This window comes from Hetaerina americana, unplaced genomic scaffold (genome assembly GCF_022747635.1).
Source record: "Hetaerina americana unplaced genomic scaffold, ioHetAmer1.1.p SCAF_7, whole genome shotgun sequence".
Taxonomy (NCBI): Eukaryota; Metazoa; Arthropoda; class Insecta; order Odonata; family Calopterygidae; genus Hetaerina; species Hetaerina americana.
In genome coordinates this window covers 35620607-35646143 of record NW_027287316.1, presented here as the reverse complement: position 1 = coordinate 35646143, position 25537 = coordinate 35620607, and the positions used below count along the sequence as shown (strand labels likewise).

Here is a 25537-nt window from a genome sequence, read left to right as displayed (position 1 = left end):
AGTTTAGAATAAGTTGATAGCTTTGTAAACGATATTCGTCGTATGTGGTCAAGATTGAAGTCAAGTCGAGTTTGGCTGAACAATTCCACAATTGTTTGGAGAAAAGATTATTTCTTTATGCTTTCCCGAAACAAAATTACTCACTTCGCATTAGTGCTCGTATAAATTAGCTATTACTGGTGAGCTCCTTAGTTCCCGTTAGTTGATTTTATTCGATAAGCAGAAGAGGTGAAAATTACGAAGAGTGAATTCTTAAACGAATATTCCTGTGATAACACTTGCAATCATCGGCACCTATTCAATTATAAAAATGAACCTGTCAGTTCTCCAATTCCCTAACTTAATCATCGAAGTCGCGATTCCTCCGAGGTCGAGTTATGAACTAAATTTGCCAAAATATCATCCATTCTCAGCCACTAATAATGAACTAAATTGGCCAAAATATCATTTATTCTCAGCCACATGATATGCGACCGATGTTAATTTTGTCTCGGTCTGACGATTTAAAAGTGGCCCCCTTGATAGAGGCGGCCATTGTTCCTTCCACCTGTTTTCCGGGTTCATCCTTGAACAATGCCTCGTTTGCAATCACCTGCTACGAAGAGCCAGCGGATGCAGAGCATTTGATGACTCGCATAGGAAGGTTAGTAGGATCCAGATGGGCAATTTTTGGAGTCTGAAGGACGCCAAATTTGGCTGAACGCTTAACTAACATACATTATCTCCCCCTCTAAGGGATATTCCTGTGGCATTGGACCACTCGTTCAAGTCGGTAAATTTTATGACCATATAGTATGTGAATACTTGAGATAACGGAGTGATTAATATCGTGCAAGAATATCTCTTTGGAATCAACCGCGTATTGTTCGCCGTAAAACGAAATTCTGGAAAGTTTTAAAAGAATTCATTTAAAATCGGAATAAAAGTGTTTTGCGTCCTTGACAAAACTGTGGGGAAGATTTATATTATTACAAAGATCATATCTCCGTCAAAGTATGCATTACGCCGGTGAATGATTTGGTGACATTATAAAAATCAAGTTACTTGCGTTGGGAAAGAGTTACCCAAATTTTCAGGCTGATATGTATTTAGTAATTATGGCTGTGCTAAACGTTGGTTTTAAACAAGCTTAGTACACTCTTGGCTACACAAAAGATAAAAGTTTTCCTCGGGAACCTCGGTACTTCTTATAAAGTCGTGCTTTTTTGCAACTCAGAATTCAAATCTAACTTTAGGTATTGGCAAAAAATATTTTTGATATTTTGTAGACAAACACTATTTTCCGTGGATATGTGTTAATAAAATATAACTAGAGTATACTAGTCTAATTGAGCGTTGATTTCAGTGATAATGCCTTGATATTCGGGAATAATGTGTTTTACATTGAACATTTATTACAATGCAAAAATTTCAGAGTGTAAAAATCATTCACCTTGACCGGGATCCCCGTCAAGGCGAATGATCTTTACACTCTGAAATTGTTGCATTGAAATGCATATTAGCAGATGACTCGGTTAAACGTTACTGTTGCGACATTTACCGCAGTTTCTGGGATTTTGTCAAAGGGGATTCATTAGACAAAATGACTGTAAAAGAACTATCTGGATTTGAATTACTCCACCTGAAATCAATTAATGGCACTAAATAAGCATTAATTAAGATGAATTTACTTAGACTCATTAATCTCCTGACATTTATTCACCACATCGTGGCAAATGGTGACAAAAATTACATTTTTGGCAAAAATTATTTTGTTAATTTAACATTAAAATTTAGTCAATATAATATTTTAAAAGCGAACAGGGTCGATAATAAATTAGAACTACAGTTTTAATTACAATGGTTGAACACCCTGGCATACTAGGACGCCAGGATGCCACGAATTAGTTTCGGGGCAACATAATTCTGAACCCCGACGATGTGAAGTCTAGCCATGGTAATTGTTTGACTCGGATAGTTGAGGGTAAAACACCCTTTACTAAGCCCCGAATCGTGTAAATTCAGAGATTCACGGGCAAGGGGTCAGTTCCTTTCGGCTCGACTAAAAGTTCCATTAGCCGTAAAATCGAACTGCTTTGATTTTTAGACGTGGGTGACCAAAGGGCCCGAGATTTCATCGTGGTTGATCTACATAAATAACCTCGATCCACCAAAAAGGTGTGAGGCAGAAGGTGCAAGCACCAGGTGGGATGGATAAGGAATAAGGGATAATATTGGACAGGAATGGAAAAGATAAAAAATATTCACTAAATAACCTCAAATAACGTGAAAATTTATATAAATGCTAGAGGAAGACAAAATTCAAAACTAATGTAAATTTCACCCAGGAAAATTGTTCTTTATTATACGGAAAAGAAGGTATAAAAAATTGAACCACTACTATATATACGACAGACCTCAACCAAAAACATGTCAGGTCACGTAGAACTGAAAAGTAAGAAGGGGATATTCTATTTTTAAATTTTCTTTATATTTTATATTACGTTTGCTTCAGGCCTGTGGCTGAACGTTATATCATCTACGCTACCCCATCGTCAATAGTGTGTAGGTGAAGAAACTCATTAAATACTGAGCTTTAATAATGACACCAAGTAGCGCCGTAACGGAATGATTTACTCCCATGCAAAGAAATTTTAACTTTTATGTATTCAACGAAACATGGACGATTATAGCAGCGGAGGAAAGGATATTGGAGCCAATGAAAGAGTGATACTACTGAAAATAATTAAAATAAAATTGATAGACCAAATAAAAATATGGAGAAATACTTCACATCGGCAAATTGTACATAGTGCGGTACGTTAGCTTGCTGAGAAGTGTCATTGAATGAGGAATCGAATGAGGAATTATCGAGGAAGGCCGAGGGAGAACTACGAGGAGTTAATGGATAATTTAGGTCCTAATAGGGCACGAAGAAATCGGCAGGGATCAGAATAGTTCAGAGAGCTGCTATAATGCCAGTCCTTGGATTCATTAGCCGTGATGACGGCCAGCCTATTCAGCAGTATAAAAATGGTTATTTTTTTACTATTTAAATTGAGTTCTACAGAAACGAAATTACTTTTTAGTTAAGTTAATTGTTTTCGAATATTTGAGTCGTCACTTCAAGACGTTTCATGTTTTCGGTCTGGTGAGGAGCACCCCTTACTGGCGTGGGGAGATAGTACTGGGTGGTAGTAGATGGAAGAAGGGGAAGAGGGGGAGGTGGGGGGAGGGGGTGGGAGAGAGGTACGAACTCGTGAGAGGGCGAGAAGGAAGGTGCTGTGAGTGGTGGTGGGAATGCAGGTGTTTTTTCGGGCCGGGACCATGTCCTATCACGCGACCCGCGGATGCACGTGTTAGATACCGGGGGAGGGAGGGTTTATATGCTGAGGAGAAAGGGGTAGGGTTTGGCCGGTGGTCGGAGAGAGGTGGCAGGAGGTTGGGGAGTAAAAAGGACGTGAGGAGGGGAAGGAGAGGGGTGGGTGCGGGAAAAAATGTCGGCGGCGGCAGCAAAAGGGATAGAAAAAGAATAGAGAATGGGGAGATAAAGATAGCTCGCATTCCTTTCTCTCTCTCTCTCTCTCTCCTGTCTTCTCCCAACCTCCTCCCCCGATCCCCACCTCCCGTCTCATACGCTCCGCTCCCTCCGACTACCCTTCACTCCTCTTTAAACAAAAACATACCTTTCCGCTTCCTCCTTACGCGATGGGATCGGCTCCCTTGACCGTTTCTCTGCCCCCCTCCTGCCTCTGCCCACCCACTCGTCTCCTTCCTCAAACTACTATTCCAAAAGCAGTGGCTATCCACGTAATGATAGCGTACGCCTCGTCCGCAAGATGGGTTTACGAAAATTACCTAGAGACAGTGCCTAGGTATTTTGACAAGGTCCGAGTTAAATTTCTAAATAGGTCCACTTGTGAGTGATGCATCACTGCGCCATAAGTTAAATTTAAAGGAGAAAATAGAAAAAATAAAATCCGGCTGTGTCCTTGTCATATTTATAGCATTCTGAAGAAAATGAGAGTGAGGATAATTGAATCTGAGGATAAACCGAATAATTATAAAATTTGGATAGAATTGCGACTCTATTCTTAGGAGCTAGAATTAATTGAAATTTGCCAATTATTCCAGCATTAATTACTAGTTTTATTTACCCGTTAAAATACCTAAGCGATTTTGATCGATAAATTTTCCTCCAAATGGAGAATAAAATAGTCAAAACGATTATTGTTCATTTGATAGGATTCCCTATAAAAACCTACCATTTCTTGGATATTTGCACGATGGTAGACGTTTTGATCAGGTAGACATTTCTTTCCCCCCCACAAGCTGATTTTATAAAAAGAATTTGTCTATTTATTCACTTATTTTCCTCGGCGAAGCGCCTCAGTAAGTTTTTGTTCGCACAATTAATGATTATTTCCATTGTTATTTTTCGGATTACACTTAAGTATTGAAGATAGAGCTCGCTTCCTTTTTCTCTATTTTCTCATTAGTATTTATTTTTCTTTCGTGTATTTCAATATTATTTCTTAAGTATTATTAAAGTTTCTTAATGACCTGGAATCAACTTTCTCTTCCAAGATCAATTTACCATTACGAGAATGAGTTATTTTTTAAGGTAGCTTTGTACAAACAGCAGGAAAGAAAATGTCTTTCGAAAAACGGAGTTAATTATTGAAGTTTTTATTCATTTTACGGTTGACACGAGTATTGACTTTATTATTCGATTACCTTCATGTGTAAGATCTAAATTTATCATAGTTTTCATTTTTCCCGGAAACTGATTGGTGATCTCATCGATGCGGCACAATATTAATGATGATTCATGATTAACTATTTTCTTCTTAATAAACTGTGCAATGAATATTTTGTAATCACTTTAAAAAAAATTCAAAGAATCTTTGCATAATACTTGTCTTAGGCTGGCGCAGTTAGCTTAACTTTTATGCTAAGACGTTCGATGATGAATCCTAGTTTCAATAAAAACCTCTGAAGTATAGTATGTCCTCTTGAGATGAATAGGTTGAGAAGTGTCGAATGACAAACGTCATGCTGTTTCAATCTCAGAAATTAAAACATAAATATCCATTAAACTGGTTGTACGATGACCTAAATAAATATATTATATACCGGTCATTTTCCAGGTTAAAATTTATTCAGTTAGGTACTTAGTCGGTTTTATGCTCCCTTATGAGAAATCGGGACGGGAAGATTTTGTTACTCAATTCGTTTATTCGCAATCTGTACCAATCTGGTTCATCAACTTATCTCTGCCAAATAGTCTTATGTGATATAATAAGCGAATTCAATTCCACATGACTGCGGTTAGTGAGGTAATATTATTCCTTATGCGTCGTCGTATCTTTTTCGTGAATATAGATATGTGGCTTTAAGCTTTGAGCCTAATCCTTCAATCTAAATTATTAAAAAAATTTGTCTTTAATATCCGACACATGTTTTCTTTGATTAATATCTCGGTTAAGTCGGCTCGTGACTTCCTATATGCACTTAAAACAACTAAATAAATGTTCAACGTTATTCTGGACACTATTTCCAAACTTAGTGCCAATTTATATCCCAAGACAGATAAATTATTTCTTTAGTAGCTGAAATGAGACTATTCTATTTAATGAAGTTCAAATGACAAATGAAACGAACAGCCTTGAAATATTTTAAAACCAAGAGCTAAAGGGGACTAATGAAGATTAAATGGACTGACCAAGTGATTGATGATGAGGTATTTAAAGAATCGGAAAAAAGGAAGAAAACTAAATAAATGAAGAGAATAGAAGATCAAATTGTACACCGAATATGCGAAGAATAAAAAAAGAAAAAACTCAGACAAACAAGAGGAAAAAGTAGGACCAAGATAAATTCCTAGGTGAAACAATTCTGAGTGGGAATAGGCATCATGAAATAGAGAATAAACAACATTTTTCCATGGTAAATAAACTATATTGGCCGATGCCTACATGCTTTGATGCACAAATCGTATCAATTACTCAGTTTTATCCTCAGATATTTACAACAGAGCTGTTATTCATAAAATCCCATGTAAAATACAAGCAGCGTTGCTGGCTATTCGCTATGATTACTTAAATCTGCGAAATGAAATTTCTTTTTTGTCATTGATCAGAACATAGGAATATGAAGTATTCCATAATTTCTCAGCCTCGATTGAAATATAACGGTGGGTCGATTCGTCAATCGCTGATGATCGCAATAACACTGGCGATACCTCCTGATACAAAACGAAAAACCATCCGCTTTCACCACAACCTGACTAATTGAGACAATATTGGGATTCGTGGTGGGATTCGTTTCTAAATCTTTGTGCCTACCCAACGTATCATTAAAGTTCATATTGGCCTCCTTAAAGTGTCCCGAAATAATGCGATACGAATATATAATTCGTATTGAATAAACCAGTGGAACGACCAAATGAACTGGTTCCAGTGTGACTTTTATAAAGTTACAGGTGTGAGTTTTCTTGCGACACCAAGAGAATTAAAACGGCACCACATTTTATCTGTGGTTTCTAACTTCGAGATAAAATAAGGGCAAAAGACAAGTCACAGACAGATTCAAATATTGTTTCTTCCCTCGCACTATACGAAATCATAACCAAATCAAACCCAATCGCCCCAATATATAAAAATCAATTACCAAAATCAAACGTATTAATTATTGTATGATGTAACTAAAAATAGGCATGCATGTGTATCAATTACTCATCTTCGTGTGATTTTATATATTAGATTGGATATATCCAGGTGTATGCATTCTAATATTTCTCCATGCATGGTTATTCCTCCCAACAACCCCGCCACACGACCTTAGGGTGCCTTCTGCGGCATTTTTTTTAGATGTAGAAATATTTTCTCGGATTGGCGCCATCCATTTTTAAAGTCTCAGCTTTTTTGGCAGTGTTCGCCTCCTCTCCCATCATCATTATCACACACCATTAAACTAGAGAACCCGCGATCCAAAAAAAACTCCCTGTTAAGCACAATCTCCCCCCGTAATAATTGATAAGTAAATCTTAGCCGTAGGTTTGACTATCGAACTTCACTTGATTCTTCTTTGCCATCGCTATGACACTTGTATGTCGCAAACCTACTGAAGAAAGGTTTACGCGAGTGCAAAAAAGTTTCACAGATAATCATTCGCGTACGGCTGTCTCATATTTGCTTTCCAATTGGTATCGGCCCTCCTAATAAACAAAATATCGAAACGTCCACGAAATATCGACATGGTTGTAATTATCAGGTACGTCGAAAATATCGACATTAACGGGCATAACTATCGATCAATATTGGAAATACCGTTCATATCGGCTACATCGACCATTGCATCCACATAGAATATCGAAATCCTCATCCAAATCGCTCTCGGAAAAATAGTCTTACTCATTAAAAGTTGATATAGCATACCCATCTTGGCCACGGAACGTCATCGTTTCAATTTCTTCGATGTATCCAAAATATCATCAAAATTTCCTGTGCATAAATGACATCGCTCTATCGCTCATATGGATATATTTGCTTTCAATATTTTCACAACGATGTTCATAATTGACTCTCGATATACTAGTTGCTTAGGGCATGGCACAGGGCACAGAATGGAAAACAGTCATTGTTCTGCTTCCTCATTCTTCCTTGAGTAGGCAACTAATTGCTATGACTATCACAAAGTGTCACTGACAGTTGATAGGACGGGAGAACACCAGTGATTTGTTTAGTATGGTCCTACCAATCAAGACATTACGGATAGCCGAACACATCATCAGAGGGCGTCCCTTCATCACGGGGCGTCATGGAGCGAACCCTTCCTCCTCAGCCGAAGAGTGTGGTGTAATTTACGGACGAGCCATATCTCTCTTCTCGCTCTCCTCCGTGATAATCCTGTCCACTGCCGCCCCGCCCACAAAAATTCTGTGCATCTCCTCCCTCTGGATAGTGGACTCCACCTCTGTTGTTTCCCCCGACTTACCCCTCGTTTCAAGCCGTCCTCCTATCTTTCCAACACCCCCCTCGCCACTTCTCCGTACCATTCTCTTTTAAATATAACGGCGGAGCTTTAAAAAAAATCGATTTCACCCCCTTTTGTTTTCGAAATTCTTCCTTTGCAATACCCTCCCTTCCCTTTCAATTGACTACTGAGGAGGATATTTGAATTGTAACCGGTCTTTATCATTTCGTGGCTTTCTTCTCCTTCAAATATTGTTCCATCACTATCCTCTTTACTAATTATTTCGCCTTAGCCGTAAAATTCCACCGTAATTCGACAGTGGTATTTTGGATACCATTTTTATCCTTACATAATTGAATGCCATGTAATGTTTAATTGTCCAGTTAAATTTTGAGAAGCTCCTGAATATTTGCAAAAGAAACACTTGGTTTTTCCACATAAAATCGTTTTATTTTTTGTGGAATAACCAAGTGTTTCCTTTGCAAATTTGCAAATATGCATCGTTTCCACAAAGTGACGCATGAAGTTATCTCCTTTAGCTCCTGAATAATTGAAATAATCTCATCAATGCATGATTTCCTTATGCGTGCACAATGTGTGCAAATACATAATTGCCACTTGATGCAGAAAGTTTAATCAATTAATAGTTTGGTCTATTACATGCACTTGTATTAATCCTAACATTATTTGATTGTGCCGTTTGAATGGACGCATAATTAATCCATTTATTTGTCTCATATTTCTATTGTATATATATATATATATATATATATATATATATATATATATATATATATATATATATATATATATATATATAATACACATACATACACACACACATATGGTATATGTCCGCATGCAGCAAAAAATCTTCTTAGTTTTCGTTCTCACCTCTAAAATAAGGAAGCCTCTCGCTTAAAGAAATATTCAGCCGGACCACTATTGTCTGAAAGAGAGTGGTTCCAATGTTACTGTATAATGTTCCCGTCAGATACAAGTTGATGAAGAGATTAAAAAATCTCCACAAAAATGCAATAGAGCTTGTTTAGGTATACTGCCATTCTGGAAACGATACGGTAAACCATTCGCAGTATTCCATTTATTTCGAGAGAAGTTCAAGCACAGCTGTTCGAAAACTTATAAGCACCGCTAAAATTAAAAACCATGTGAATGTACGAAAACTCTGATGATTTTCTCCCGAGATATTTGGCAGTGCGATGGCCAAGGTTTTAAAACAAAATGAAAGATACGAAATCGTATTTTCGATCCATTTTTTTCATCAAATTGTTGAAAATCTAGTACACCTTAAAATATCTGTAGTGCTTGATGAATACTGATTTTTCTCCAAAATTTTTTTCATTTTTCTCATTTGGAGAATAATTTTTACGGACTAACCCTACTCCTTATGGAATGTATTCATTCAGATTATAGTATTTTTGGGCCATAAAATCAACACAAATAGATACCATTTCGTATCATTATCACGGTTTATCGATCAGAGCATTGTTCTTTCGAAGCCGTCAAAGCTATCCTGTTCCCTGCCAATCTCTTCATTTCATCACAGGTGAATTTTACAGAAATATGATACTACCTACTTCTCTTCATTCTCATTCGGCATCTCTTTATGTTTCCTGCAGTTATGTTCTGCAGTAAAGTACCTATAGATGCGTCCAATTAATCAGCCATATTTATCTTGTAGATGTCCCACGGATTCATACATTCTTGGAAGTAATACTTCACTTATTTCTTAGGCAATCAATTTCATTTTTTTCATTATTTTATAGAAAGTTGTTTCCATCATCCCCGGTCTTATTTTCTCTGCTTTTCTAATCCTCCATCTCTCAAAGCCATAGAAAATTAGACTCCTAAAGGATGTTAGGAGGGTAGTTAGGCCTCCTGTCTATGCTATTACTACTTGCCACTTCTAGCCTTTCAGTAAGTATAAATATAGCCATAGCATTGCACATCCAACATCTCTGTCATGTGTTGAAGTGTGGACTTTGAAGTAGCTCAACAATGAATTAATTAACAGCCCTACCTAATTAATTCTAAACTTTTATCGCTAATAAATCATCAATGTGATATTTTAGTCCTGTTGAACACTTTTTGCATATTCCACTTATTCATTTGAACAGCTTTCAATTTTCCGCAAGTAAGATAAAGTTAGAAAGTGGATAACAGGCTTGTCGAGAGCTTGATCGATTCATATAAACAGGCATTTAATTTATAATCAACCCCATAAAATTGAATAAACAGGGGGATTTCTATGAATTTATGAGATTGTTGATAGCATTAAAATAACTGTTTACAGCGAATGACATTGTATAAACATAACATATTTTCTCCTAATCAATTAAATGATTATGCAAGTAATATTACTGTTTGATGTAGATTTTAATGTGAAGTGGACTTCTTTATCGTTAATCAAATAATTCACGGAATATATTACCGAGAATGAACGATAAAGTGTTTTGATTATAATATCAACGACAACATTACCTATGAATGACGACAATCTGATAGTTTATGAGCAGCATATATTTATTCTTTATTCCAAAAATTATTATGCAAGTAACATAATTTTAAAACCTAGATTATTTCATTCAATACGCTTTTTATTCGTGAGATAGAACAATTTACCTAATAATGCATCTCTGTTAAATCGAGTATACTACGCTCAGGAAAAAAACATAAAGGCAATTTGGACTATTTACTGAGCTATTATTGTAAAACGAATTGGTTAAAATATTATACTTACAGATCAATAATCTGAATTTTTTTCTTATTCAATGGAAAGAATGCGCCTCGATCAGCATTTATCAATAGAAAAATTGGTTTGAGGTAAGTAGCAGTCCTGATGATAAAGTGTTAGACTGACCGGAGCTCCCAGGCTCGATTCCGAACAATCTCCGCTTCGCCCAAACTGATTGATTTTTCGGGGACCAGATAATTTGAAGAAATAATAGGTGGCACAAGGATTGGAACTAGCGTACTAATGTGTGAATTTCACACATCATTGAATTTAGTAATAGATGAACTCTGCCATCGCCTATTGATTCAACCTTCGGGTTGGTAACTGTGAGAAAATATGGGTTTTGTTTTCTTGAACTCTCAACCCCGATCTCTATCAGTCTAACCTAGTTTTATTGTTAACGTCTCTCATTATTTATGCATTACTTCCTAAAATTTTGCAATAAATTTGAGACTAGGAAATAATTGAAGTTATTGAAACTGGTTCCTTTTTTAACAAACCAGCATTGAGCTAGCATCTATAGCAAAAGATATCGCCTAGCCAAGCATTTGTTGTAATAATTAGTGGCAGTAGCAAACTTAGACAAATATATTGTCATATATCTTACATTAATCACTTTGTCAATGCCGATGTAATAATGACTATATATCATGCACTTTTTGAATCATTAATCAGGCATTGTCTATCTTGGGGAATACAAATAAATTGCGCAAATATATCTTAAAAGTAACACAAAATCGTCTCATAATTCGATTATAGATAGAGAAAAACTGGAAAGTGATTTAATCATTGAAAGCACAGATATAGCGTATTAACACCTTAACTTGCTACCAGTCTATGGATTGTTTCATTTTTTGCTATTAATCGATAACTCTTTTGAAAATAGTTATTATTATAACAGACTCGAGTCGTGATTTTTGCGGGTACCATAACTCCATGGAAATTCATAGGTAGCACAGGGAAAGGCCCTGACCCCCCATCCTAATGTGACATACACACACACACACTCACGCCTGCGGGCTCAGTATTGAGTGAACTCTACCATCACTATCAAACCAACCTTCGGGTTGATAACTATGTTTAAGGTTTTATTTTTTGTGCAATAAATACTCTTAAAACCATGACAAATCAAGCCTAAAAATAGGTTTTTAAAACACTATCAACGAACCTTAATTTAACCAGAATGGAATAATATATTTGTTTTAAACCAGAATAACATGAAATAGCTTTGGCACTTAAGTGTGGTGCAAAAAGCAAAACAGCCACGACTATTTAAAACAATCTGTTATTTAGCCTGGTGGCTTAGAGGTGTTTAAATTATGTTAAATGACTGAACTGTTCTGATTTTGAAAACTCTGCATTATTATTTTGTAAAATAATCAATTTATATAATTGAAAAATGAGTTCAGAGCATTTGTTTAGTACCAGAATAAAATGTCTGCCCGGTTCGAGTAGGTTTTCGATGTACAATAGCACATAACCATCCATTAGCTTTACATAATACCTACCTCCCTCAATTAAATACAAATTGCCCATTTTTCCCCATTCTACCTCGTTTGCCCAGAATTCGCCCCTCTATTATCATTGTCAGCATCCCACTGACTTTAAGTCTACAGAATAATTTTTATTATTTATTACACTTATTTGTGGCTGGTGTTTTGTTGGCGATGCGAAGAAATGTATAGCTGTTGATTCTGTGTTCATCAAAAAATAATAACACTTAGTTGTACTAAGATGCACTTCAAAAGGAACTCCGTCAAATTCCTCAGAAGAGTTAATTATTCATTTATTTTTTACTTAAAATTTGTTTTGCTGTACACATTCAATGGTTAGAATTTCTATGTAGATCTTCCCTGCTATTCTGCCTTCAACTATTGTTTTCAAGAAGCCGGGGTTTGTCCAATAAGTTTTTCTCTTCCTTTTCCTCCTAGCATTTCCAACAAACTCCTTTCTTCTCAAACTCTTCGCATGTGAGTTCTTCATTGGTGATTAACTCCGTCTATGTAACCTTTAACATTCTTCTATAACACCGCATTCCCATTACCCGCAGTCTCTTCTTTTGTTTGCCGCTTTTATTCTGGGAAACACTGTCTCAGGCGGTTACTTGGTGGAAGTCTTTCATATTAGGCGTAAATGAGGGAAGACCTCTGCAGATTCTTCTAGAAATTTTATTTGGCACGACCATGGTTCAATTTTAAGGCAAAATCATTAGGTATTTTATTCTCCTTTATTTTATTCCGGGTTTATTCTCTTTGACTCATTATAACAATAGACTGTATGCATATTCTTTTCAGAAAGAACCCTCAGGGCTAGATCAACTTTCCCCTGTTTTGCCATTTTTAAAGCTCGACCATAATTAGCCTTGGTACTTTTCTCACTTTGGTAACATTAATTCTTCTGTAAAAATTCCCTGTCATCACAATTTTGACGAGGAATTTAATAAGGCTAATTGTTCTAAAACATTTTCGTTTTTCAGCCATTCTTTGAGCAAAAATAGAGACAGGCAGGTCTCCGTTGAAGTATCTTCATATTTTTCAAGTTCCCTAAATGCTCCAGACCAATTTTTATAACTTGAGTAGTTACTCTAGTATCTTTTTAGCAGCCCAAAAGACTTTTTCCTTCCACTCACGGTCTCTTATCTTTCTGGAAATCCTTCACTGCACAGGTCATTCTGATCACAGCAAAGGATATCCTTTTTCAAATTTAATCCTTGTTGTATTAATATTCTAGCATTCGTTTGCTTAGTTATGAACCAAACAAAAATTTCCCGGGGCATTTATTTTGTCATTTTGTTTGTTTTAGTGATTATATAATTACGAATCGTGTCACCTTTCATAGAATAACTTTTGAAGCGACTGCTTTCCACCCACTTATCCCTCCATTTTCTTGACTTCGCACTGAAAGCTTTTTCTTATAATTTTGATATCTGTTGAAATTTTCGAGTATTTCCTTTATATCCTTTCAGTTGGTAGGTCCAACACCTTCTCCGTGACCTAACATAAATAATATTTGCACCTATTTTCATTTATCTATATTTAATATCCTCTTTGTAATGACATGGAATTTCTTCTCGATTGATAACGCGCCATTTAATGCTGTGTTATGTGCCGTGCCATCATCTATAGCGCATTATACACCAATGATGCATGTTCAAGATCTTTTGTATCTTGTACAGTTCATTGCGTAGGTAATGACATGTTATGTTGGTGGAAAGGAATTGAGTTACAAGGTGACAATCTTAGCGCAACATCGTCGAGTACGTATCGTGTAATGAAGCCCACATTTGTATGCAAATTAAATTGATTACTGTAGGAGCGGTATTGAGGTTTATTTTTGTACATGTGTTCATTTAAAAATCTCATTTTTGCCTCCAAAACATTTTGGACTCACCGAGCATACTCCGGCAAGTATGAAACCTCGCATCTCTGCCCGATCATAAATGTCGCCCCCACGAACCTTTTTACGCGCATAGTCTTCCCTTTTCTGCTACCTCCCTAACTCTTCCCGATGTCTCTTTGCATTCCGCGTCCCACACCTTTTTGAACCCCTTTTTTTGCTTCCCCTTTGCAATTTCGCCTTCGCACCTTTGCTTTTTTACGATTACCGTAAAATCAAGTCGTGTTTTTGTCTTCCAATACATCACCTCAATCTCTTCCTCCACTTCCATTTCCTTGTTCATGTATATTCAACACAAATTTTATAGCCATACGAAAGAGTCCCAAGCTCTTTTGCCCAACGCCACCCGTTATTTTTGTGAGGAACAACATTTCTTGCGTTGGAAAATTTGTCATATTTTCTTTTTCAACCATATAATTTTAGGTGTCATGTTTTGGAACTTTTTCAAAATGAAAACTCGTATGCAGCTCATTGATGACTATTTAATATTGAAACATCGGTTGGTTATAGAAATAAAAAGCGTGTTGAAATAGCAGGGAGACGAGCGTCCATTGCTCCTTTAACAACATTTCTCGGTCGTGTGCAAGCTGAATCGGATAAAATAATTCACCATTTACTTTTTTAAGAAACTTTCCCACGTTATATTGTCAGAAATACATTTACTTTGCATTGTCTTCTACGGGAAATGGTCAATAAGTATTCGATTTTCAGTCAATTTTCTCATTTATACTCCCTCTATCTCCCTGTAATAACAAAATCTCACCTTACAACGCCTATTTACGGCTAAATAAAATGTGACTTAAACCTTTTGAAGTTATTTGACAATTTTTTCATCACGAATATATTCCAATATTTAATAAAAACATTCTTTTGTAATCTCTGACTCTTTAGCCTAACGAAGTAGTTACTTGCACCTTTTAGCGTAGGTTATTTCAAGATTATCAAACCCGTGTGAAGTCAGATCCGGTATTGTCTAGTGGTTAGGATACACGGCTCTCACCCGGGGGGCCCGGGCTCGATTCCCGGTACCGGAATAGTTTTTCCATTACTTGTTTCGAAATTTTTTAATTAGAATAATGGTTGTCAATTGTGAGCACAACATAAATATCATTTTTTTACCTATTTCCTTGCGGTCAAATGTAATGTAAACATAATAGTTGTTTAACATCATAAAATCTATGCATACCATTCTTTTATAGTTAATATGTATTCAAAAATTTTAGGAGGAAAAATTAGTTTTAAGAACGCCGTACGAAGATATGATGCATCAAACATGTAATGAAGGGCTTTAGGGTGCACGATATCATAGTGAAATACAAGGGAGAATAAAAGAGATAAATATCATTTGGCGTTAAGATAGGTTTGAGCATTAGTGATCGTATATGTAGTTATTTCATACCATAGCAGATTGAAATGCACATAATAAGTATAATTCCTATACGTCTCCATTTACTAAATTAGATAACACATGTAACATAGTGTTACTTTAAACCATTCATGAAATTGACCTCCACTGAAGAGAATCATGAACCGACATTGTCACTCCGACGATTGGTCAGTCGCAGTATAAATTCAATCAATCCCGTCAGAAGTCCTTTCGTGTAAATTTCGTTATAATGCGTATAATTGCGTATTTTCTAGGCATTAATAAGCAAAATTATGTCCGAAAAAAGTAGAAAATCTCTTTAAAGAGAATAAAAAATCTTCCAGGACATAGTTAAATATATATTGATGCATTGAATATAAAATTTATCTGCTAATGCAGTTTCATTGGGTAGTTATTAGAGCAGATGATGCCTGGTTTTCTGTTCCTAGACAGGTACCGAAAGGTCATATCTCTATAAAGTTGACTATGCTCTCCAGTTTACCCTTGACTCGGTGATTAACTGTAAAGCGAGGAGAGGGTACAAAAATGACCGTTGATTTGGAGCAGAGGAGTAAATTAAAAGAATTAGGAAATATTATTATTTTTTAAAAATTACATTTAAGCGGATGCATCACCAACCGACCGCTCTTTGTTCCATACCCTTTGAGCAAGCCCGTGAAATCGTCGTTTCATTCCTCGCCGTGGCGAATCCAGCTATTTACGGTTATGAGCGCGAGACCCGTTTCGGATATACATACATACATTTACGGATTCCTCGGAATTTAATCCTTCCTGCGCGCTCGACTGGAGATGAATGAGGACGAGGAAAAGATTTGTTGGGACCGACTGTTGGGAAAGGGTGAGAGGAAGGGAGAAAAGAGGCGAAGGAGGAAATATGGAAGAGATCAAAGAAGGGTGGAAGCAAGCGAAGGGAAAGTGATGAAAGCGGCGAGTGTCCACAGTGGAGGGGGATGAACGGTACTATGGACACTTAAAGGATATTTGGGAATGAGGAAATTGGGGTACTCGTGCGAACTTTTCCATTTGTAAACCGCAACAGAGTTTTAAGCTGAGGGAGCAGAGGGTATTCCACCCAGATCTTTCACTCTTGTGCCTTCTGGATATTTTGTTCTCTACCGACTATCGCTTCACTCATGGGCAATAACGCTACCAATCTTTTTACCTTGAAAATTGTGACAAAAAATGAAAAAATATACAATATAGAATATGATCAATCTTTTATCGTTGCTGCCAGTTTTTTCCTATTACCTGTATATAGCACACTTATACATAGGTGCACATATATATGCATATGCAGACATAGATATAGATAAACATCCACAATACATATATTCATCGAGACGTGAGGAGGCTCTGACACAAAAGGGGTGCCCCTTCCCTTGCCCCCGGCACAACCAACATCTTTCTCGTTTTATCGCAGCTGCGCACGTAAAGGAGACTCGGAATCCCATGCGTACGCACGGACGTATAAAAAGAGACTCCGAGAAACAAAAGAGGATCAGATTCTCTCCTTCCCGCCTTTTCGCCCCCGTGCCATCACTACCCCTCTTTCTGGTTTACTCTCTCCCTCTCTCTCTCTCTCTGTCCCTCCCCCAGTAATCACCCTCCCGTCTCTTCCTTTCCAACCAACTCCTTTCAGTTACCATCAAAATGTATCGTTACTTTTACTTCCCTTTTACGTGGATTTTTTTTCTGCAACCATATATTTTTTCACGCATCATAATAAATCAAATCTGCATTTCCATAATTGCATCAATATTTTCATCTCATAAAGTCCCCCTATTTAAACACTCTAAAATAAATTTATTTTCATTCTGTTAACATGGACGCATTTTACGTGTGCCTAGCCTTCCTCAGTGAACATTCATACAAGACATTTTACCTATATGACATAGATTTAGGACGGTCTCTATTGACAATTATTTTCCACGGATCACGTGATCTACCTCGTTTCCTCTACACTATTGACTCCATTTCTTCGTACCTTCAGGCGTTTCTATACTGTCTAAATAGCTAACTCTGTTTTGTCATTTAAACCCGCTAACCGAACGCTCTCTCTTCTATTGTAACCTTCAACATTCCACTACTTTTTAATATTCCCTACACCATTGTTTTCACATTTATTTAGGGTGTTTTCAACTTTCTCTCAGCATATGATATTCCTCCAGCGTTTATCTTGCTCTTTATCCATCTTATTTTCTTCACCCTTCTCCAGAACTACAACAACAAAAGTCTCCAATTTACGTCCACCCCCTTGCCTCAAAGACCAGGTTTCAGATCCATCCAACTCTAGGCTCCATGCGTATTCCGTCTTTAATAGTATTTTCTTCGCATGTTTTCTAATTGTGACTGCCATATTTATTTTCCTTTAAATGGTTTTTCCACATTTCAATTTCTTTTCTAATGTTCCCATTACTATAGTATACATGATTCCATTGTAATTTGCTCGCAGATTTAAAGTTATCATCGGCTCAGATGCCTCATTGTAAATCTGAATTTTTCCATTTGTACAGAAGGTTATTACTTACTCTAACACATGATAATTGTATTTTGGAGGCGTAGGGAATGCCGGTGTGAAGAAGAAAAGAAAAAGCAAATACTCGTGAAGGAAAACATGCGAATAAGTTCTAGACCTGGTAAAGGGATGAGAAAAGATTGAGGGGAGAAATTTGTAGGACGCAGGGTAAGTGGATACAGTAAATACTGAGAGAGACATTGGAATGATGAAGACGGTAATAGAGGGGAGAATCCTGAGAAAGAGAGGGAGAGGGAGGAAATGAATAGCCATCTTTTTAAATTGAATTAAGGGACGTAGGAAGTATACAGCGCTAAAAAAGGGGTTATTGTTAATTTTTAGTGTGGGGTTAAAGGAGAGTTTGTATTCTGAAAGTCAAGAGTTTAGTTGTGCACTAGTGTGCAGGGCCTGAGTCCACCAATGATCTACCCTAAGCCAGTAGATTACTACTAACAGTTATATTCTCATATGTATATCATTCATATACCTCCATTAAGAGACAGGCAAAGTCAAAAAGAAAAAAATAGTTTTGGAAAAATATGATTAAGTCGTAAATTTGTGGAACTATTTTATGACAATATATATCACTAAATCTTATTCATAGCGTGTGATTATTTTTTGCATTATTTTTGTAATTGTTTTTGGAAATTAAATGTAAAACTTTGGAAACTTAATAATAGTAGGATACATACATGTAGGTACATACATATATCCTACTATTAGGTAGGATGTATGTATGTACTATTTTAACTAACTAAATAAGAAAAAAAAAGTAGGTGCAATCATGTGCCCCACTATTTTTCTCAATTCTGCTTAATCTTTAAATATTCCCGCGCGTCTGCCATATTCTTACGTAGTTCTATACAAAGCATTCTGTTCCTGTTCACTTTTATTATTCTTGGTTTCAACAATCTACTCGAACAAATTCAATCACGAACTTTCTTGGCTACCTCCTCCCATCTCAAACCATTTACTCTTCCAAATCCGTTTGGTTATGCGACTCTCGTCCATTTTCTCAAGATGATCAAACCAACGTAGCTCTTTTTTTTCAGGCTTATCTCTAACCGATGCGTCCTATGCATATCATCATCTATTTCTTATGGCGTGCCTTGCAGTTATGACATGGCACAAGCCGGCTGGGCGGATAATTCTTCACGGAATGAGATTGAAAACACTGATTGTACTCACAAATCTTATTATGAATCCCTTCCACATAGGGATCCCTAAAACACTGCTGCTCATTAAAGAAAACAACCCCCATTGTCAGCCCCGCCCGCTAAAATGAATATGTTAGTTTATTATTTATGTATTTTTTATTTACTTATTCATCTCATCCTCTCGTCGTAGGCATTGAGCCTTGACTAGCTATTTGCGAAGAGTAGGCATCCTGAACAATGGTTGTTGTCTTTGGCAAAATCCCTGTTGGTGAGATGAAGGTTGATGAGTTGGTGGAATGAAGAAGATTGCGACCCTATAAATGTGAAGTCAAAGGCATAGGAGAGAGTATTCAATAGGTATCTCCATCGTTCTCATCAGTCATGCACCGTACGTAATACTGAACAAATAGTAGTACCTGAAGATGATGTAGCACATCGAAACCGGCCGTGGTTTAAATGAATATCTCGTCGTAAAGGGCTACTACTGGTACATTATTGAGTTCAAATTCCACAAAATCACGCCTAAAAATACGAAATTTTTATGAACCGTTCTTATTTACGGAACATATGTTCTTTTTGTGCTGGCTCAAAGTGAAATAATTCAATATGAAATTGAACATAAAATGAAGAATACGATGTATCTTTCCACTGTCCTTACGTCCTTACATGAAGATCCATTGTATTCTTCATTTAATAAACATGAATTTCCACAAAGTTGAGCCGGGAACAATTGAATATATGAAATTAAACTCTTAAATCCAGTAGAAATTGAGGAAAAACTAAGTGAAATTTCCTTAATGATATATTTATACAAGCCAGGTTTCGTCGCGTCACGAAATTCGGTAGATGTCGCCACGCGACGGAACCCGGGTCGTATTAATAAATCAATAAGCGGATTTTGCGTAGTTTTGCTCATTATCACCGCGAAAGATAACTTCCTCATAGTAATGCTTAAATCAGTTTCCTACGCTGACTCTATATTCCGATTCTATCTATGGAAGCATTTTAAGATTTGAAATAATTACATTCTGGCCGAGATTCAAAGTCCGGTAAATAATTTATAAAGACACTATTGCAGTTAATTACTCTCTGTTGCCTTTGAACTCATCGTGAACTCTTAGAATCGCTGTCGGCATACCAGTTGAAGATTAAAGCATTAAGGAGCTCCTTTATTCATTATAGTTAAGGAGTAGTTCCACTTCTCATGAATTGTGCATGTAGAATTCCATTTTTTTTGTCTTTGTTATTCCCTGCTTTTAATTCCCTATACTAATCAGGGTTAGGTTACCTCCTTTCCTGGTGCAGGTTACATCCTTCTTCTTCCCTCTTCCTCTTTTCCAACTCCTTCCACCTTTCCCTTCACCACCCACTTCCTTGTCTGATGCTCGAATCCGGATTAATATGGGGGAGTGGGAAGGGGTTCTCCTAAAAGGGAACATGGTGAAGGCGCGTGACATGGGGAAGAGGAGGGTTTGGGCGTGGGTCGGAAAAGGAGTGAGGGTGGAGTAAAAAGGGGGTTTTGAATCGGGGAGGAGGTGATGAGGGGGTCGGTGAAGCGGGAACATGAAGAAGTCGAGGAGAAGGCGACGGTGAGAGAGAGAAAGGGGTCATGAACCCCTGCTTAAAGTGTATGCGTAGGACGTGAGTTGTGGGCGAGAGCCGAGGGATTTATGAGGGGAGAGAGGAATCTTGGAGAAAATAAAACCCTAATTCGACAGACGAGTTGGATCACGCCCCTCTCCTCCTCTTCGAGAGGTTTGCTCTTAGCCTCGTCCAGATTGCAGGTCTTTTCCCCTTCTCGCTTCTCGTTGGACTTATTAAGCACCCGGCGAAATTCGCTCATGTACTGCTCGTTTCGGTATTCCGTTTTACTCGGCCTGAGTTGGCGAAAAAATTACTAACAGAAAGGTATATGTTAGGCCGGCTGATTGAGTGGCATACATAACAACACTTTCGTTCCCAAACAAACATATAATCCAATAAAGTGACCCTCCATTTAGGCGAAGTGATATCTGATTCTCTTCGCTGTTCCAATAAACTGCAGTAGATGCCAATACAGTAACTTTTAACGGAGTCATCCTCTAAATGCGCATTACAATGCAGCAATTTCAGTGTAAAAATCATTCGCCCCGGATCCCGGGCGGAATAACTGGCTAAAGCACGCGGCTGGGCATCGACGGATTCGAGTTCGAATTCCAGTCAAGGAAAATTATTTTTACATGCTGAAATTTTAACCTCTTCATAGTCTAAAATGCTGAATTTCACCACTAATATTGGACCCGATAAACCATTTTCATCAATGGGAGTCGATGAAGATGAGTAAATTTAGGACTCCGTTCACAAATAGGTGTTCAAAATTCGGAGACCAACTATGATAAATTTTATTTAAATGTATTTGTCTCCGAAAATGCTCTAGGTTCAGAATTATGAGGAATTACTCAATGGGAGCATCCTTGAAGGGCATCATCAAAATTGCGGCCGGAGTAAGCTGTAATCATCACTTTCACCCAGCACTGAGAACTCATTAGAAAAATGTTGCATTTTATTTAGCTTTAAACGTATTTATAAAGCTTTAACTGTGTCATAACACCCAATTTAATCAACCAGATGTCCTCTACGTGCATACGGACGCACGGTGATGGCAATGTGAAATGATCACCAAACGATCAAAAGACGATAAAACTCATTATGGTTTTTTGGATGACACTTTTACCATTTTCAGCCGAGAAACTAACTTATTTTTCCACGGAAAAACCCACGGCAACCCATCTCAAAAATCAGTATTGAGAATCGAAATTCGGAGCCCCATGGTGTTACTTGGAGGTTATGTACTTGAAATTTTGTGTCAAAATGAAAAGTTAAGCTTTATAAATAGATTCATTTAAAACTAATTAAAAATATTTCTAATCCATTTGCAATGGCATGATATGCCGAGGATTTTGTGAGGAAGGTTTTAAGAGTCAAATTTCCTAATAAATAATTCTACATACTTAAACTTTTTTTCCTAGCTAATTACCAGTAAGCTACAGTCTGGTTACAAATGCCCATAATCTACTACTTTATTACAAATGCGTGTTATATGGGCGTATGCATCTAACAACCATTTTTATTTTGTGGAGCAACCAATCTTAAAATCAGTGACATTTCAGTTATACAAGTCGATTTAGGGCGTCTTTGATCTTTCTAATTCAATGGAGGTTTTGAAGTTGACACGGTAATATAGAATGTAAAAATCATCTCCAATGAAGTTGGCAAGAGATTAAGGCCAATACTACTCAAAAGAGTCAAAATATTCTGTAGCATTACATTTTACGAATCAAAAAATTATTTGGCACCTGCCTAAGCACCCCTTGAGTTAGAATGTTTGGACTGCTACGCTTACGTCCGCAATACATTTTTAAGCAATAAATTCATTAAATATTAATGACCATTACATATGGTGAAAATATCGTCCATACGAATATGTCAAGGGCATTAATGATATCAGTAGGTTTGTAAAATAACCACCGAAGGAATTGATTCAGGAAAAGGTCAGAAAATTTCGAATCACGACATTGGCCACATTATGACCTCACGATCAAAACAAATTCCGATGCTAGCATAAAAATATAATCATGTACGAAGAAATGGGTATAAAGCATTGGAAATGAGCAAAATGTCATTGTACATACATATACTCAGTGCCTCAGGTAAACTTTAATTTGATCCCTTTAGAATGGATTTAAACGTTGTTGTGTCAATCAGTTCTATAGGGGAGTAGCATTAAGGGGAATAGCTATAGGGGAGTAACATTAAGGTTTTTAAACCAAAACACAACTTGCAGGGTAGCAGTTCGGTGGCATAAATTCGGTATACTTGTCATACTTGTATGTGACAGCGAGCATTGAAATTACTTTTGAAAGTTATTGATTCTTAGCAATTGATTGATTCAAACAATAATAACCTGAGTAGTTAAAGAAACACATCCCAATACATTATTTTCTTAAGTAATCCATCATAAAGGAGTTACTAGATTTCTCTCTAGATCTCTTATTGAAATTTAATATTTGGTAATCAATCGGCAATCAGTTGGAAATCAACGCGTAGATATTTTCCAAAGCTCAAATATGATCTGGTCTTTCACTTTTGCCATTATTCGTAAATTCCGTAAAAAAATCGATATCGCAGCTAAATCTTAACATTGGAGATTAACGGATTTCGATTCTTGAATGGATTATCAGTAATTCCATCGATTTCAAGCAAAAACTCATGAAATAACTCATTAGGGTGCAGTTTCGGGAGACAACAATTGAAATGGTGCATAATTATGTAAAATTGTTGAATTGATTTTAAAAGCACTAAAAATAAACAGTAACATATCCGTGTAATTACCTTAAATAATTAGGCAACTTACATCGTGAAGATAACTTTCAATAAATTAATGGAAAGGAAAAGAAACATGTTAATAGGTATGGTAGGACAATAGAGCAGCGCTTAGTACCTGAGATCATGACAAGCCTACAAACCTTAACCTGTAGAATTTCTAGCGGTAATGCCAACAAAACCTGGAAATCAAGTTATGGGAGGGAATGTTTGGAAGGAATCAAAAGATAAATGCAAAATTCGCATTGAAAAAGAGGTCTAGAAGTTCTATTTTCCTTTGGTTCACTGAGAAATTTTGTTTAATCGACATATTAACTTGTGGCCAGAATTAAGGCTCTGAGAGAGACCCCCCTACTATAAAATTGAATATAATTACTTTTTCCTCATTTCAATCGTATATCCGGTATTGTCTAGTGGTTAGGATACCCGGCTCTCACCCGGGAGGCCCGGGTTCGATTCCCGGTACCGGAAATATCTTTTGTTTGCCGTTGTTAAAGAATTTTAAAATTTATTTCAACCAATGCTAGACAATAATTTTTTCAATGCTTAGCTATGATCAAAAAAATTTTTTTGCCGAGAGAGCATTAACTTATGGCTTATAGACCTACGGAATCAGAAATAATTACCATATTGAAGAAATAGAGGGGAATCCTAGTGAAAACATCTTAGCACGAATTACTTTGCATGATAAATCAATAATTTTTAATCAAAGCCACGTACAAACAATGAAAAATGCCCGTTTACACGTCTACAAATTCCCCCACGTTGTTAATGACAATGATCAATGGATCATAATTCTACAAACAATGATGTGATGCAAACTGAAGACTCATTTTGGGCGTTTTGCTCATTCTTAAAACCCTCCATATAGAGCTCGTTCCACACTTACCGGTTCGAAGAATTCCTTTGCATGCGACCTTATCCGTGCCTGGCAAGATGTTGGAAGAAAGAAGGGTTTGATGGTGTCAGAAATGGAATAGGAATTTCAAAGTTTGGTGCGAGAAAATTGTTCTCACTAGAAATTTGATTTACCGTCTAGATATGGGAGCGTGTTTTACGACCCAGGACGTTTCAGTGCATGTAGAAGATATGATCTACTCGTACAATAAGAATGCATGAAACTTCTAGCGAAAGCGTCATATTAAAGTCCTAAATTCATTCGAACAACAAGTTCAAGTTTTTAGTAAATTCTTCTGCCTAAAAAATTCCAGCAATAACAGTTCTTAAGTTATGGTCAATTGATTGCTATTTCCAATAAATTTGTACTGTGGCAGACTGATCAGTGTTTTCTTCTTTGCAACCATAATTTCATTTATCATAATTGTATTCACATCTTCATGAAGGACTTTTTGGCTTGAACCCTTATCCGCCTTATGTCCGTAGAGCAATCTCCTTTCCAGCTTTTCCTGGTTACGTGAAAGTTTCATTATGATTATTCTTTCCTCATATCTCAAACCCATCGAAGGATTCAAAGAGATCCCACCACGATATTTTTTTCTAAACTTTGGTAAAAATCACCATTAAAATTAAGATTATTTTTTAATATGGAAAATATAAAAAATATTTTGCAAATTTATTAGAAACATGCTCTTACCTACACCTATATAACAGAATTAGTACTACGCTCTTACTTTGGGCTGTACTTCAACGATTACATATTGAGCACAGTATTGGTTTTGCATCTTATCGCAGTGTGATCATCTGTCAAGCTATCTTTCATATTAGTATTTCACTGATACATTTTGGATGGCTAAAACAAAGTTTTTTTCCCACCTTCAATTTGCCACCGCCCACGATTCTAGTCACGGTTCTTCGATTAATTGAAAGGAATGCGTGAAATATTTTTGTTCAGAGAAAGAGAGGGCAATTACGTCTTCCTTTCCCTTCTCCTCTATTCTTGGGAGATTCCCCACTGGGAACAGGGAAGTTTGGAAGTAGAGAGAGAGAGAGGGAAGGGCGGTCGTATAACAAGATTAGACGGGGAAACACTAGAAGATAGAAGAAAAGGG

The 25537-nt window shown here is 36.7% G+C and overlaps 1 non-coding gene across 1 annotated transcript; it reads left to right on the top strand.

Moving 5' to 3' along the window:
- The first annotated feature begins 23927 nt into the window (after nt 1-23927).
- Nucleotides 23928-23999, top strand: TRNAE-CUC (transfer RNA glutamic acid (anticodon CUC)). Its single transcript has one exon. It is a non-coding gene; the product is annotated as a tRNA-Glu (tRNA).
- The last annotated feature ends 1538 nt before the right edge of the window (nt 24000-25537 follow it).